The 15,000-nt window shown below is 36.6% G+C and overlaps 1 protein-coding gene across 1 annotated transcript in view; it reads right to left on the bottom strand.

Annotated features, from left to right (window-relative positions):
- The window catches only part of LOC137653513 (potassium voltage-gated channel protein eag-like), a 562,168-nt gene that overhangs the window by 286,929 nt on the left and 260,239 nt on the right, over positions 1-15,000 (bottom strand). The gene's annotated exons all lie outside the window — the stretch shown is intronic.

Below are 15,000 nucleotides of genomic sequence, written 5' to 3'. Positions count from 1 at the left end.
ATAAAATAGGTACAGTAAAGAACGCAAAGGCAATTTTAGTTTTGAAACCTGACAGTTCTCCTAGATTTTTTGCTCCGAGACCAGTACCATATGCATTGAAATGTGCAGTTGAAACAGAAATCAAGAGATTAGAAAGTGAAGGTTCTTGGGAAAAGGTCACATATTCAGATTGGGCTACACCATTAGTTCCTATTGTGAAGGAAAGTGGACAGGTTAGGTTGTGTGGAGATTACAAAGTAACGTTAAATCCACAACTGCAAGTAGCTCAACATCCCTTACCAAATCCGAAAGACATGTTTGCAACTATGTCAGGATGCAGTGTTTTTTCTAAATTAGATTTAAGACAAGCATTTCAACAGCTTCCCATGGATGAAACTTCACAAGAATTATGTACAGTAAATACATCCTTAGGTTTGTTTAGGCCAAAGAGATTACCTTATGGAGTTGCAAGTAGTCCAGCTATATGGCAACAAACTATGGATAAGATTTTTTCAGGAATGCAAGGAGTATTCATTTTTATAGATGATATTTTAATTGCGGGTAAAGACACAAGAGAACATAGAGAGAGATTGCGAACAGTTCTGAAGAAGTTGAAGGAACATAATATTAGAGTAAATAGGAACAAATGTATTTTAGAAGTTGATTCAGTGGAATACTTAGGTTTTGTAATAAATGGCAAGGGTATTCACAAAACTAAAGAGAAGATTAAAGCTGTACAATCAACAAAAGTGCCAGAAAATGTTAAGGAATTACAATCATTTCTAGGTTTAGTAACATTTTATGGGAATTTCATTCAGAATTTGTCTACAATTGCACATCCATTGTATAATCTGTTGAATAAGGGTGTAGAATGGAAGTGGACAAAAGAGTGTCAGGAATCTTTTGAAAGAATCAAGCAGGAAATAACATCACCTACATTCTTAGTACATTATCGAATGGATTTACCAGTTAAATTAGTTTGTGATGCATCAAACATAGGTCTAGGTGCAGTATTATCTCATGTAATGCCAGATGGAACAGAAAAACCAATTGCATTCACTTCTAGAGTATTGAACAAGGCAGAAAGGAATTACTCTCAAATAGAAAAGGAAGGTTTAGCATTAGTTTATGGGGTTAAAAAATTCCATATGTATCTTTATGGTAGGAAAAAGTTCACACTTGTTACAGATCATAAACCTTTATTAGCAATATTGGGTCCAAAAGCAAGTTTACCTACGTTGGTAGCTGCAAGACTACAACGTTGGGCAGTTACGTTAGCAGCGTACCACTATGATATAGAATACCGTCCAACATCAAATATGGGTAATGCAGATGCTTTATCCAGATTACCCGTAGACAAAGCTCCAGAAGAGTATGATGACAGTGTTCTGTTAATTTCAGTATGTAATGTACCAATAACTGCAAAAGATGTAGCACACAGTACCAAGCAAGACCCAGTACTTAGTAAGGTTTTGGAGAGTTTAATGACAGGTAGGGACTTATGTGGAAAAGAGGAAAATTGTAAACCGTATAAGGATATATGGTATGAACTGAGTGTGACACAAGGAATAGTGATGAGAGGTTCCAGGGTAGTTATTCCTAATTCACTGAGAAATAAGGTTTTGTCTGAAATACATGCTGATCACCAAGGTATTGTAAGATCAAAGTCAATTGCGAGAACTTTTGTATGGTGGCCAGGTGTAGATAAAGATGTGGAATGTTATATAAAGAATTGTATGAATTGTGTTATGCAACAAAACAATCCTCAATTTGCTAGAATGCACCCGTGGGAGTTACCCAGGTATCCATGGCAACGAGTGCATATAGATTTTGCAGGTCCTTTTTTGAATTATTTGTTTTTGATAGTAGTAGATGCTTACAGTAAGTGGCCAGAAATTATCCCAATGAAGACGACAACGTCTTACGCCACAATAAAAGAGTTAATGCAAATTTTTTCAACGCATGGTATTCCAGAAAGAATTGTTACAGATAATGGTCCACAATTTACCTCACAAGAGTTTAAAGAATTTTGTAATGTCAATGGTATAAAGCATACATTTTCAGCTACATATCATCCATCTACTAATGGAGAGGCTGAAAGATTTGTCCAAACATTTAAGCACAATATGAAGTGTAGAAGAGCAAATTCAAGTAATATATTTTTGCATGTGTCAAAATTTTTATTGTCTTATAGAACAACGCCGCACAGCACAACAGGCGTGGCACCCTCAAATTTGTTAATGGGAAGGAGGATAAGGTGTAAGTTAGATTTGTTGTATCCAAGTTTGCAAAGTGATTTAGAAGATAAAGGGTATAAACAAATAGCAAAACTTCCTAATGTAAGACATTTTTTACCTTTGTCTGATGTCATGGTAAGATCGTACAACACTCCAGAGAAGTGGGTACCAGGAGAGATTGTAAGAGAGATAGGAAATTTACATTATGATGTTCGTGTTGGTGATAATGTTGTAAAACGTCATGTTGATCAATTACAGCCGTTAAACAGAAAGACAGTAGAGCATGTGAATGTTAGAGATGAGAAACTTAAAGAAGTAGTTAGATCAAATGAGTCAAGTATTAACCAAGATGGTCCAACATCCAATGTAGATTCAGAACCAATTCATGTACCAGTACAAGATGAGGTTAAAGTGCTTCCTAATAGGATTAACAGAGGAAAGCCCCCTGAGAGATTAGATTTATGAATATTTTTACAATGTCAAGTTAAGGGGGAGGAGACTGTTATGTATTATTGTAACAATGTACTATGTTATTTCAAGTGTTTCAGGTATTGCGCAACATTGCATCATATTGTATGAATAAGACATGTTATGCTTTGATCATAAGAGTAATGATTTGTTTTGGTATTAGGATTCAAACATTTGTTGATTACCTCAGATAAGATAGGATTCTTTATGATTTATGCTGGAGTAGGATTTAAGTCTTTTCAGAGCGATGCTCTTTTGTTTAGCAATGTTTTGGTTTGTGAGATTTGTGTAAGACGCTCTATATACACTTGAGAGTCAGCTGTCACAAAGAGAAGTTCATAATGTAGTCTTTTATACATTAAAGACGTATTTTATTAATACCAACGTATTATTATCCATCAAGCATACAGCGACGAAGATGAGATCAGCTGAGAAATAATTACTAATTATTATACATCTCTGTTCCAGGTAATTATTATGGTTAATAGAACTTCCTACCTAAGCACCCATATCTTATAATATATACACACGATTATCACTACCGGGTGATTCGTATTTCCTCAATGTATTCTCGACGAAACCGGGGAAAAGCATATAGTTAAATCCGGAGTGAGAGATCCGTGGAATAATAATAACGGTTGGTTGTTGTCGTATAGTTTGTTCGATCGCTAATTTACTTTTAATATGATATCAACAGCACACTCAGTAAAACAATGGCTTTAGGTAAGCAAAAGTTTTTATTAAACGAAAGTCCGCAAGAACCAAACTGCTTTGGTAGTGTTTAATACCTGTACCAACCGTGTGTCACACGATCGTACATAAATTATTTTGTATATATTATGCTTGTATTTGCGCTCTTCCCTCGCACTAAAAAGAACCAGAATAGACATGTCTGCGGTCGCCTATGTAACATTGTCATTTTCTCGAACATGTATTTTCCTGTTGCCTTGAGGTTTTGTATATAAAGGAGAGTGTTCTTTCATAAAGTTACTCAGTTGATTGCATCCTGCCTTTGAGTCATAACCTTTCTCTCGGCCGTCACATTGGTGGGTAACGATATAGACAGACTACGTCGTGTCATGAAGAGTTTCCTTGGCAAAAGAGAACGACAAACACCCGTCTACCAAAAATCGCACGCCCAGTCCTGCATCATGTAAAAAGAAAAGATTAGAAACACGGGAGGCCACCGCTACGAGCGATGGCCTACTTACACGTTTTTTGGCCACTGACAATCCTCGGCACATTTCTTCGCGGTTGCCCCGAATCTGAAGTGGTAGTAGCAAAACTGCGGCGGATAGGAGGCAGTAAGTGGCTGTAGAAGTCGTTTGTTGGGGCGCGAGCGATTGGTGGGTGGTGGGTGGCTTTGTCGCCGCTTCGGCACGTCACGGGGTAGGCATGTATGTCCTACGACATTCATGTCAGCTTCGGTTGACGTTGAATAGGCATCCTCTTCGTCAGGGGTGGAGGCGTTGATGGAGGTCTTAAAGTGGCTGTCCATAAGGGCGTCGGCTTTGGTCATCAAGTCCTTTATGGGTAAACTATCGACATCGGGTATGGCAGTGCGTATAGGTCTGGGTAAACGGCGTATCCAAAGGGCACAAAGTAGGTTCACCTCACGAGGAGAGCCGTCTGCGGCAGGTTGAAGGCGAGCGATACTGGTCATTTCCCTGAGGGCAAGCGAAGCCCTTTGGTCCCCCAACGGTTGTTGAGAGAGCTGAAAAAGCTTTGCTATACGGGCGGCTGGCGACGGCGAGTACTGCTGCAGAAGGTATGTTTTGAGGGCGTCATACGCTATTGGGGTGTCTCCTTGTTCACAAAGCCAGTCGGATATTTCTGGGAAGGTGTCCTCGTGTATCGCCGCGAGAACATAATCAGCTTTGGTGGTTGAGCGAGTCACGCCGTTGATGCGAAACTGGACTTCTGCGCGCTGAAACCAAACAAACGCCTCTCCGCTGGTTAACGGTGAAAGTTTCAATGGAACAGCCGCAGCGCCAACTTCTGTAGAGTCCGTCATAGTACCAACGATGGAGGGGCGAGGGGGGTGGGGGTGCAAGGTGGTGGGAGCGAGTCGACTTCCGGGGTCCCGGTTCTGTTTGCATGTTCAGCCGCCTGTAATCCCCGCACGGACGGAGGGAGCCGTCAGAACGATGTGTAAGGGTGACGACCATGGGCTGGAGGCCTTTTGGCAAAGGCCCATTTCCTCCATTTCGGCGAACGTCTGTTTGGTGGCTGCCAATCGTTCCGGTGCCAGACGTCTGAATTTTGCGAAGACTGGGGGTCCCGTCGTCTTGATATGGTGATAAATACCGTGCTTGGCAGGAACCGTGGGTGGCAGTAAGTGGCTGTAGAAGTCATTTGTTGGGGCCACGAGCGATGGCCTACTTACACGTTTTTTGGCCACTGACAATCCTCGGCACATTTCTTTGCGGTTGCCCCGAATCTGAAGTGGTACTGCACAGCTGCTGAAGGCATAGTTCATTTGGCACGGCATTTATAAGGATGCTAAGGATTGGGTCCGCGCCTGTACTTCTTGCCAAACTTCCGAAGTACATCGACACACGGATTCAGGAGTGGGCACCTTTCCTCAACCTCAGCGTCGTTTCGCACACATTCACGTCGACGTTGTAGGCCACCTACCCACATCACAAGGACATCGTTACCAGTTTACCGTCAGACCGCTCCACCCGTTGGCCTGAAGCCATTCCCATGGAAACTGCAACGTCCGCCTCATGTACATCTGCCTTACTCTCTGGATGGATTGCAAGATTTGGTATCCCTGAGCATATTACTTCTGACAGAGGAACCACTTTCACCTCTCAATTGTGGACATCATTAGCGAATCTCCTGGGCATCACCCTACATCAGACAACGGCCTACAACCCCGCTGCCAATGGAATGGTTGAACGTTTTCATCGCACCCTCAAAGCAGCTTTGATGTCCCGCTGCAAGGATTCAAACGGGTTTACTCAGCTTCCCTGGGTCCTCCTGGGACTAAAGACCACTCCTAAAGACACCCTCGACGTCTCGGCAGCTGAAATGGTGTATGGCGACCCGTTGGTCGTCCCGGCCGAATTTTTTCCTTCTACAACCTCCTCCGATGATCTCTAGCGCATACGTCACGTCGTGGGAAAATTTACTCCATGCCGCCAGACTTACAAGCCCCCAGCGAAGCATCACATACCAACAGACTTGCATTCTGCAACGCACGTCTTCCTGCGCAACGACACTACCAAGCCACCGCTAACGCCCCCTTACACGGGTCCTTTCCTTGTGATCCGGCGCAGTCCGAAAGCATTCCTACTAAACATTCGTGGCAAAGAAGACTGGGTCTCCATTGATCGTCTAAAACCTGCTTATCTACTGCCAGATGACCCGCCTACAGTTCGCCTCTCTAGAGCAGGGCGCCCTATTTAACATGTACAGTATGTCATTCTTAGGGGGGGAGCCATGTACCAACCGTATGTCACACGATCGTACATAAATTATTTTGTATATATTATGCTTGTATCTGCGCTCTTCCCTCGCACTAAAAAGAACCAGAATAGACATGTCTGCGTGTCGCCTATGTAACATTGTCATTTTCTCGAATATGTATTTTCCTGTTGCCTTGAGGTTTTGTATATAAAGGAGAGTGTTCTTTAATAAAGTTACTCAGTTGATTGCATCCTGCCTTTGAGTCATAACCTTTCTCTCGGCCGTCACATACCATTTTTAAACAACACCTGGTGCTTTTTCACAGTAAGTGATTTCTATTTGTACATACATACACTCTATACACACACACACACACACACACACATATATATATATATATACATATTTATAAATTTAGATTATATATATATTATATATATATATATATATATATATATATATATATATATATATATATATATGTGTGTGTGTGTGTGTGTGTAACACTCGCTAATTTTAGAAGATTCTCTACATAAAAAAACAAAAGCACAAGATTTTCACAAATCCCAAATGGAGAGGAGGGAAGACCTTTGTGTCCCTAGAGAAAATCGGTTGATTGACATAAGAAAATGTATGCAAACGATGGATATCGGAAGCGCCAGAAAAGTGCGCTTGGAAGATGTGAACTAAAGCGAGAGTGGTGTGATAATAGAAAAGGGTGGGTTAGACGCAAGAGAAGACAACCATCTGGGTAGACAGTAAGAAGAAAAGGGTTTCTGGAAAGATAAACGAACAGGAAATGTCAAATGAAAAGAGGGTTGATAATGTTTATGGATATTATTATTATTATTATTATTATTATTATTATTATTATTATTATTATTATTAGGTAAGCTACAACGCTCGTTGGAAAAGCAAGATGCCATACGGCCAAGGACTCCAACACAGAAAAATAGCCCAGTGAGGAAAATTAGGAAATAAAACCACAAGGGAAATAATGAACAAATAGAATATTTTAAGAATAGCAACATTAAAATAATCTTCCATATATAAACTATATGAAAAGTACATATATATGAAAAGGAAAAGTAATTGAGAAGGTTTAATCTCTCACAGAGGCAAAAAAAAAAAAAAAGTAATAGCTGAACAGGAAGTTCCACGCTGGTGGAAATACTTAAGAGATAAAGAATAAAACTACCAAAACACAAGGAAATCCGAAATGATCTTTAGCTCCTTAAGGATATAACGTCTATGTTCTAGATATTTTCTTTGCGTTGAAAAGAAAAGCGCCAGTTAAAGATATACACAATGACAGCTTAAATGACAATGACGCGTGAAAGCCAACTTTCCTGCGTATCCTTTTGGCTTGTAAAACCTTTATTTATCCTAATATTATTAATTTTCATGCAATAAACACTAAAAAGTAAACCAATATTTTGAAATCCGTAGAGTGTTCAATTGTAAAAATTATAAATTTGAAAAAAAATACAAAACAGTCAGTATAAAACAATTAGTATCAGTCAAATATAATTTATCAAAGTTTTCTCTTGCACACACAAAAAAAAGAAAAAAAAAAAACCCTACATCAAAAGTAGATAGTTAATGTGAACTATTCACAAGGGAAGTCACTCGATAATTATTGCCACTACGTTCCAGACTTGATAACGTAAGTTAGGAAATTAATAAATTACAAGAGAAGTAATAAACAAATAAAATAAAATATTTTAATAACAATAGCATTAAGATAGATCTTTCATATATAAACTATATGGCAAGTACAAATATATGAAAAAGAAAAAATATAATCTGCTGGGACATATAAAGAGAGCTCTTTTAAGGTTTTACCCCTTCTGGTATTATTATTACTATTATTAATATTATCATGAATTGCTAAGCTACAACCCTAATTGGAAAAGCAGAATGCTATAAGCCCAGGGGCTCCATTAGGGAAAATATCACAGTGAGGAATGGAAACAAGGAAAAATAAAATATTTCAAGAACTGTAACATTAAAATAAATAAAGTAATGGATCTGAAGATGTCTTCGGCTTCACAATTTAGAGTATCAACTAAACGTAACTAAGTAACAGAAGGGCGGATGGAATATGAAATAATAAAAGGGGAAAATACGTGAGACATGAACACCCAATGAAGGAGTTTAACAACTAATTGTACATGTTAAAGATATAAATGATAAATAAAAAGGTGTCATGTTTTAAGAATAATATCTGAGCTAACAATGAAAAGGATGGCCAGGCGCTAAGTTTCCTCATTAGTAGCAATAAAAAGAAATATGATAAAGGTACGAAATCATATCGGTATAAATTTAAAAAAAAAAAAAAAAAAAAAAAAAAAAAAAGTCTTTCTTATATAAGAAGTAAAAGAAAAAATAAATATTCCTTCATCCTACTTATATCAAAATCACCACCAAACTAGAAAAAAAAAAAAAATGAAAATTCAGATTTTCAGCACCGATAGAGTTTCTACACCCATTCTATCAATGTTAAAAACTCTAATAGTACCAAGGTCTTGCCGGAATTCTAATTCCAATTGAGTACTTCTTCCTCTCCTCAAAACCCTTATAACACTGCAAGGCCACTCACCCCAATGAACTCGTCTAGACCAAGTCTGACCGAAACAGGAAAAAAGTCGGAAAGAAGATTTTTTTTGGTACGATTTTATATAGATTTTGATCTAGGGTTTTTTCTTTTTTTTTTCCAGATTAATCATGCATTGCGAATAACCTGTATATTTGCTTGTAAACTAAATGTTCATTAATAGCTCAAAATAAATTCCCAACTTATATTATAACAATTTAGAGAGAGAGAGAGAGAGAGAGAGAGAGAGAGAGAGAGAGAGAGAGAGAGAGAGAGAGAGAGAGAGAGAGAGCAAGTACTTTTTTTTGTAGATTAATCATGCATTGCGAATATATATTTGCTTGTAAACTAAATGTTCATTAATAGCTCAAAATAAATTCCCAACTTATATTATAACAATTTAGAGAGAGAGAGAGAGAGAGAGAGAGAGAGAGAGAGAGAGAGAGAGAGAGAGAGAGAGAGACTTACAACTTCCTAGAAAGCCGTTCCGTGTTCACACTGTAACACCCAAACACATAATATTGCGTATGCAAAACAAAACTCGAGTAAAACTCAATTTCAGGGGTTGGCTTCCTACAGCATACAAAATAGAGAGAGAGAGAGAGAGAGAGAGAGAGAGAGAGAGAGAGAGAGAGAGAGAGAGAGAGAGAGAGAGAGAGAGAGAGATTATGTTGTAATTTACTTTCGTAAATTGTACAACATAGCTATGAGAACATTTATACCAACATATGTTTGGGACAATGAATTATCCTCAATAAAATTAAAACATGAATTCCTTCAATTTTTTTACTTGCAAATAATTATTACTATTATTACTACTTAAGCTAAAACCCTAGTTGGAAAAGCAGGATCCTATAAGCCCAAGGGCTCCAATAGGGAAAGTAGCCCAGTGAGGAAAGGAAACAAGGAAATAGATAAACTACAATAGAAGTAATTAACAATAAAAATAAGATATTTTAAAAACAGCAACATTAAACTGGATCTTTCATAAAAAAGGGGGAGTAACAGGATAGAATAGCATGCTCGAGTGTACCCTCAAGCAAAAGACCTCTAACTCAAGACAGTGGAAGACGATGGTACAGAGACTATGGCACTACCTAAGACTAAACAACAATGATTTTGGAGTGTACTTCTCCTAGAAGAGATGCTTACCATAGTTAGTGTATCTTCTGCCCTTACCAAAAGGAAAGTAGCCACTGAACGATTACAGTGCGGTAGTTAACCCTTGAGTGAAGAAAAATGTGTTGTCTGATGTATCAAAATGCAGGAAAATGTGTAAAGAATAATTAAGAATATGGTGTGTATATGTTGCCAAACGAAAAATGATCCGTAACTGGAGAGGTAACCAATGTGGTGCTATATGCCAAGTCATATGACCCAATAACACTCTCCCAATCTACTACCTATTTAATTATATAAAAGGCAAACCTCCGTTTTAAACATAAAGTATATCAAGATTATAAAGATTGCAATTAAACGCTATTCTCCGTTAAACGATAGAAATATATGAGTAAATGTTCTTGGTAAAAAAAAAAAAAGAATGGAAAAGCCACGTCAGATTTATAACAGCAAATTAAGCAAATATTTGCAAGGCCCAGCTAGCCAAGAATTAATAATGGAACGTGTTTTATTTCTCTCCTCCCATTTTGCCCTCGTTTGTTTTTATACGATCTTTTCTTTCGGGCTAAATTTCAGTTGCCTTGACATGCAATTATTAAAATAACTCAATTAAAGCACACACATATAGTTAACGAGAAAATTCCAATCATGATTTCTCTAATAAAGCTAGAAATATTACGTTCCAAGAATTGTTAACCTAAATAACTCTAGTCAAGATGGGCTTGGTCAGTCCGTAGATGGGTGATCAACGAACATCTAAAATTAACACACCTTGCTTCTCAATCAAAATGCACTTGGTTTATACTTGGACGGGTTACCCTTTATGAAAGCCATAAGCCAATGGAACTCCAAGTCGCTTAAATATTTGTAGGAACAAGGTTAGTGAGCTAGCAACTTTAATTGACTCGAGAAATAAAAGAAAAAATAATAATCAATTCACTGCAAAAAAAAAATCACTACAAAAAAAGGAAAAAGAAAAATAATAATCAATTCACTGCAAAAAAATTCACTAGAAAAAAAGGGAAATAATAATCAATTCACTGCAAAAAAAAAAAAAGTAAATTCAATAAAAAAATAGAAAAAGAAAAATAATAATCAGTGCACTGCAAAAATAAAAATATCAATTTACTACAATAAAGAAAAACAAAATGCCTCCCAAGAGCATGGGCTGACATTCATATTTGGGGTCTCCATGAACTCATGGAAAAAAAATGATTTTAAAGCAGATGCGAGAGTCTGTAAACGCGCATGGAACAAAGGCGCTCATAAATCCTGTTAGACACAAACTCGGCACTATTTTTTCTTAAACGGCATTCGTTATATGGGGAACAATATATGAGATACGCGAACACATTTTTGTTTACTTGCAAGCACAAATACACACACACACACACTATATACATACATATATATATATATATATATACATATATATACATACATATATACATATATATACATACATATATACATATATATATATATATATATATATATATACATATATATACATACATATATACATATATATATATCCATATATACATACAGCATGTATACACACACACACACACACACACACATATATATATATATATATATATATATATATATATATATACATACATACATACTGTATACGTGTGTGTGTTTTAAGGGAAAAATTAACATATTTCATAACGTAACCAAACTCCAGAAACATTAAAGACGGCCAACAAACACGCCGAACAAAAGAGCAAGCACTCTAGTAACTATAGCAAATAGCTTGCAGAAAAATATCAGTTCCCAATGGGGGCTTGTGACTTGGAAATCGACTCGGGTTATATTATCCCACATGGTGAGATCTTGAAGAATATCATGAGCCCTCATAAATTTATAGTTCTTCTCTGAAATACACAGTAAGATTTGACATCCTCAAAATCACCAAGCCTGATGAAGATATAGTATCTTTCAATGCTGATATCTTACCTATCAATGTTTTCGTTTATGAAAAGATCGAAATAGAATTTTTTTATTTATTTTTTTTTTTTTTTTTGAAGATCATGGTGGCTTGGACAAGGGAAGTAAGCTCTTTTGATTTTACAAAGAGGAAGGCTGCTCCGCCAGCCGCCTTAACTAATTATTCTAGCGTCTTAATTAAAAAATTCATTCCCCCCCAAAAAAAATTGTTGAAAATTCTTGGGACTTGTCATTGGAGGATTTTGTCTTCTAATGCTTCATCAAAATAATTATAATTTGTGAGATTACATTGATGATTTTCGAATACATCTGGATTCTTGTTCTAATATACATGTTTAATACACTTGCCTAAATAAGTGGTTGTAATCTCATTGGATAACTATTAAAGCCCTGATGATAACCTTAACTATGTAGATGAAACAGCTGTTGGCATAATAACTGGGGTAACGTGGCAGCAATTTTCATCTTTTCCTTCGGAATTTTAACTTTGAATATGAAAAGCGATGCATAAAAGTCTTAGAATAGACGACACTGTGCATCTTCATTTTATAGCACATATTATATACATACAAACATATATATATATATATATATATATATATATATATATATATATATATATATATATATATATATATATTATGAGCAAACTTTAAAAGTTCATAACTAGAGGGGCACTCGGTAGCGAGCAGACCTCCGCCGCCGGTGCATATTTCTTGATCGTTTGCTCGAACTTGACCTTATGTATTAATTGGCGTGGATTTTCTTTCATTCAAATATGAATGACGTTTGAAGTCTGTGTGACAACGATGTCCAAACTTATGGCTGATTACGTGAATTTGAAATTTTTCTTGACCGTGACTTTGACCTTGATCTTTCAAAATTTAATCATTTCCTACTTTTTACAAAACGGTTAATCACTGCAAGTTTCATTAATTTTCGATTAAAATTGTGAACAGAAAGTTGTTCACAAACACAAACATGAGGTAAAACATAACCTTCCAACTTCGTTGGCGGAGGTAACTAGTCCATAAGGATGAAAAGCCAGTGTCTTTCTCACTCAACCTTCAGTGTAATATAAAGCTTCAGAATACAGCCACTATTTATTTACCCACGAACAAAATAGAGTATTAAAATTGCGACTCAGAAATGCCAATATAGCTGCTCGTTACCGCTTGCACTGGAAGCACACTCTTACACTCTAACTTATTCTTCAAATCAAAATCAACCCAATTTCACATTCAATTTCAACACCAAAATTTAGTTCTTCATTTACCCTAGTAACTCGAAGGAGAGTTTATTTATCCCAGAGCCAAGTTGCCAGAAGGTCAGACCGACACTACATGAAATGCCTTTTGTTTATGACAGTTATTAAACCAATAAGTTTGAGAACCCTCCTCATGAACAGCGTTGAGGAGATTCACTGTTCATAGTTGGGGGAAAGTGAATAGAATAAACGAACAAAGTTTATAAAGGAGGGGAGACGACAAACGATTACGACGCACGCACACACACACACACACACACAGAGAGAGAGAGAGAGAGAGAGAGAGAGAGAGAGAGAGAGAGAGAGACTTAAAAAGGGAAGAATGAATGATTGAAATATCCTAGCATAAAATACTATAAAAAACTTACTTGCAAACAAAAAAACGTGGATTAATTCTAAGATTAGAAATTGGTATAATGAAAATGAGTCAGTAATAAAGAACTTTCTACAAACCCCCATCCCAGGCAACGGGTAGAGCGGATATTGAACAACAAGAATGGCATCAACAACATAATTATATCGTCATTTAACACTTGAAATAAAAGTTACCGTAATTTGTGTCTTGGACACAAAATTAAGTCATGAGAGAGAGAGAGAGAGAGAGAGAGAGAGAGAGAGAGAGAGAGAGAGAGAGAGAGAGAGAGAGAGAGAGAGAGAGAGATTGTAAGAGTAAAGGGAAAAAAATACTGTGCTGTTAGGGGCCGAGAGGCAAAGCACAGAATCTTAATTTACTTGCTAAAAAAATATCTGGAGCGGAGGATAGAAAGCCTTAATTGGTGGAGTTTAACAACTTTTCTTTTTCAGAATAATTCATTCATAAATATTAAAGGAAGCTAATGTGTAAGGAGCGTGTTTTAATGGGAAGTTGTAAATGTTTCATTCGCTATGTTGGAGCAAAGGAAGACATTCGAGTCAGAGATTATCTATCTATTCATAAAACACGTTGAATGTATACAGTTTCAGCAAGCATATATCGAAGAAATTGTAGTAGTTATCAAACTACTCTAATTACAAGATAATTAAAAAATTCAAATTAACGCCCAAGAAAAAAAAAAATATTCGAACAGATTAGCATTTTTTAATTTAGTTGATTTTTAAAAATATTTTTGTTGTCATACCGATCCCATATTGAGGCAAACCACAATTAATAATTTCATAAATAGGATAATTTGACGTACACATAACTACACTAGTTAGAACATGGGATAATTCACCATCTGAACGCCAAAAGTATGCAAATGTATTTGATAAACAGGTTGTACGTTGAGGTACGGACGAGAGAAAAACAACAAGCAAAGTTTCAAATGTTTATTGGAATTTGTTTAAATAAGACGCTAATATAGAAAACCAATCAATAAAACTCAAAATTATTTTGCAACACTACATAAAACTGTCTTACAGGTGCAGAATCTCTCTCTCTCTCTCTCTCTCTCTCTCTCTCTCTCTCTCTCTCTCTCTCTCTCTCTCTCTCTCGAACATACATAAAATACGTAAGGATATAATATCCATGTAAATGTATACAGCGTTATACATGCGCAGTCAATGTACTATATACCAACTTAATCACCATGTAACCATGATTTGTGACGCCAAGAAATGTTGGGATCAAATGGTAATGACTTTGATAAAAGAAATAAAGGATCATGAAGATGATGGTGAGGATAAATGGGTCTTAAATGTAAAACCCTTGAATAAGTCGCATGAATTAAAAAACACAAATAAATTACAGCCATCCAATAGACCTGCCATTATCTATTCCCTTATTAGCAGTTTTAGATTTGCTGAGCTTTTAAATTAACTTATATACGCGCATGTTAATCTTAGAAACCTACCTGGGCAAGTAAATGGCATTTCATGTTTGTTCCGCATGGTATTCACACATAGTATTTATACTAAATATAACAATAACAATTACAAATAGAGGGGCCCTCAGTAGAGGGCAGACCTCCGCTACAACGGCT

Source organism: Palaemon carinicauda, chromosome 14, assembly GCF_036898095.1.
Source record: "Palaemon carinicauda isolate YSFRI2023 chromosome 14, ASM3689809v2, whole genome shotgun sequence".
Lineage (NCBI taxonomy): Eukaryota > Metazoa > Arthropoda > Malacostraca > Decapoda > Palaemonidae > Palaemon > Palaemon carinicauda.
This window is presented reverse-complemented; position numbering and strand designations above follow the sequence as displayed.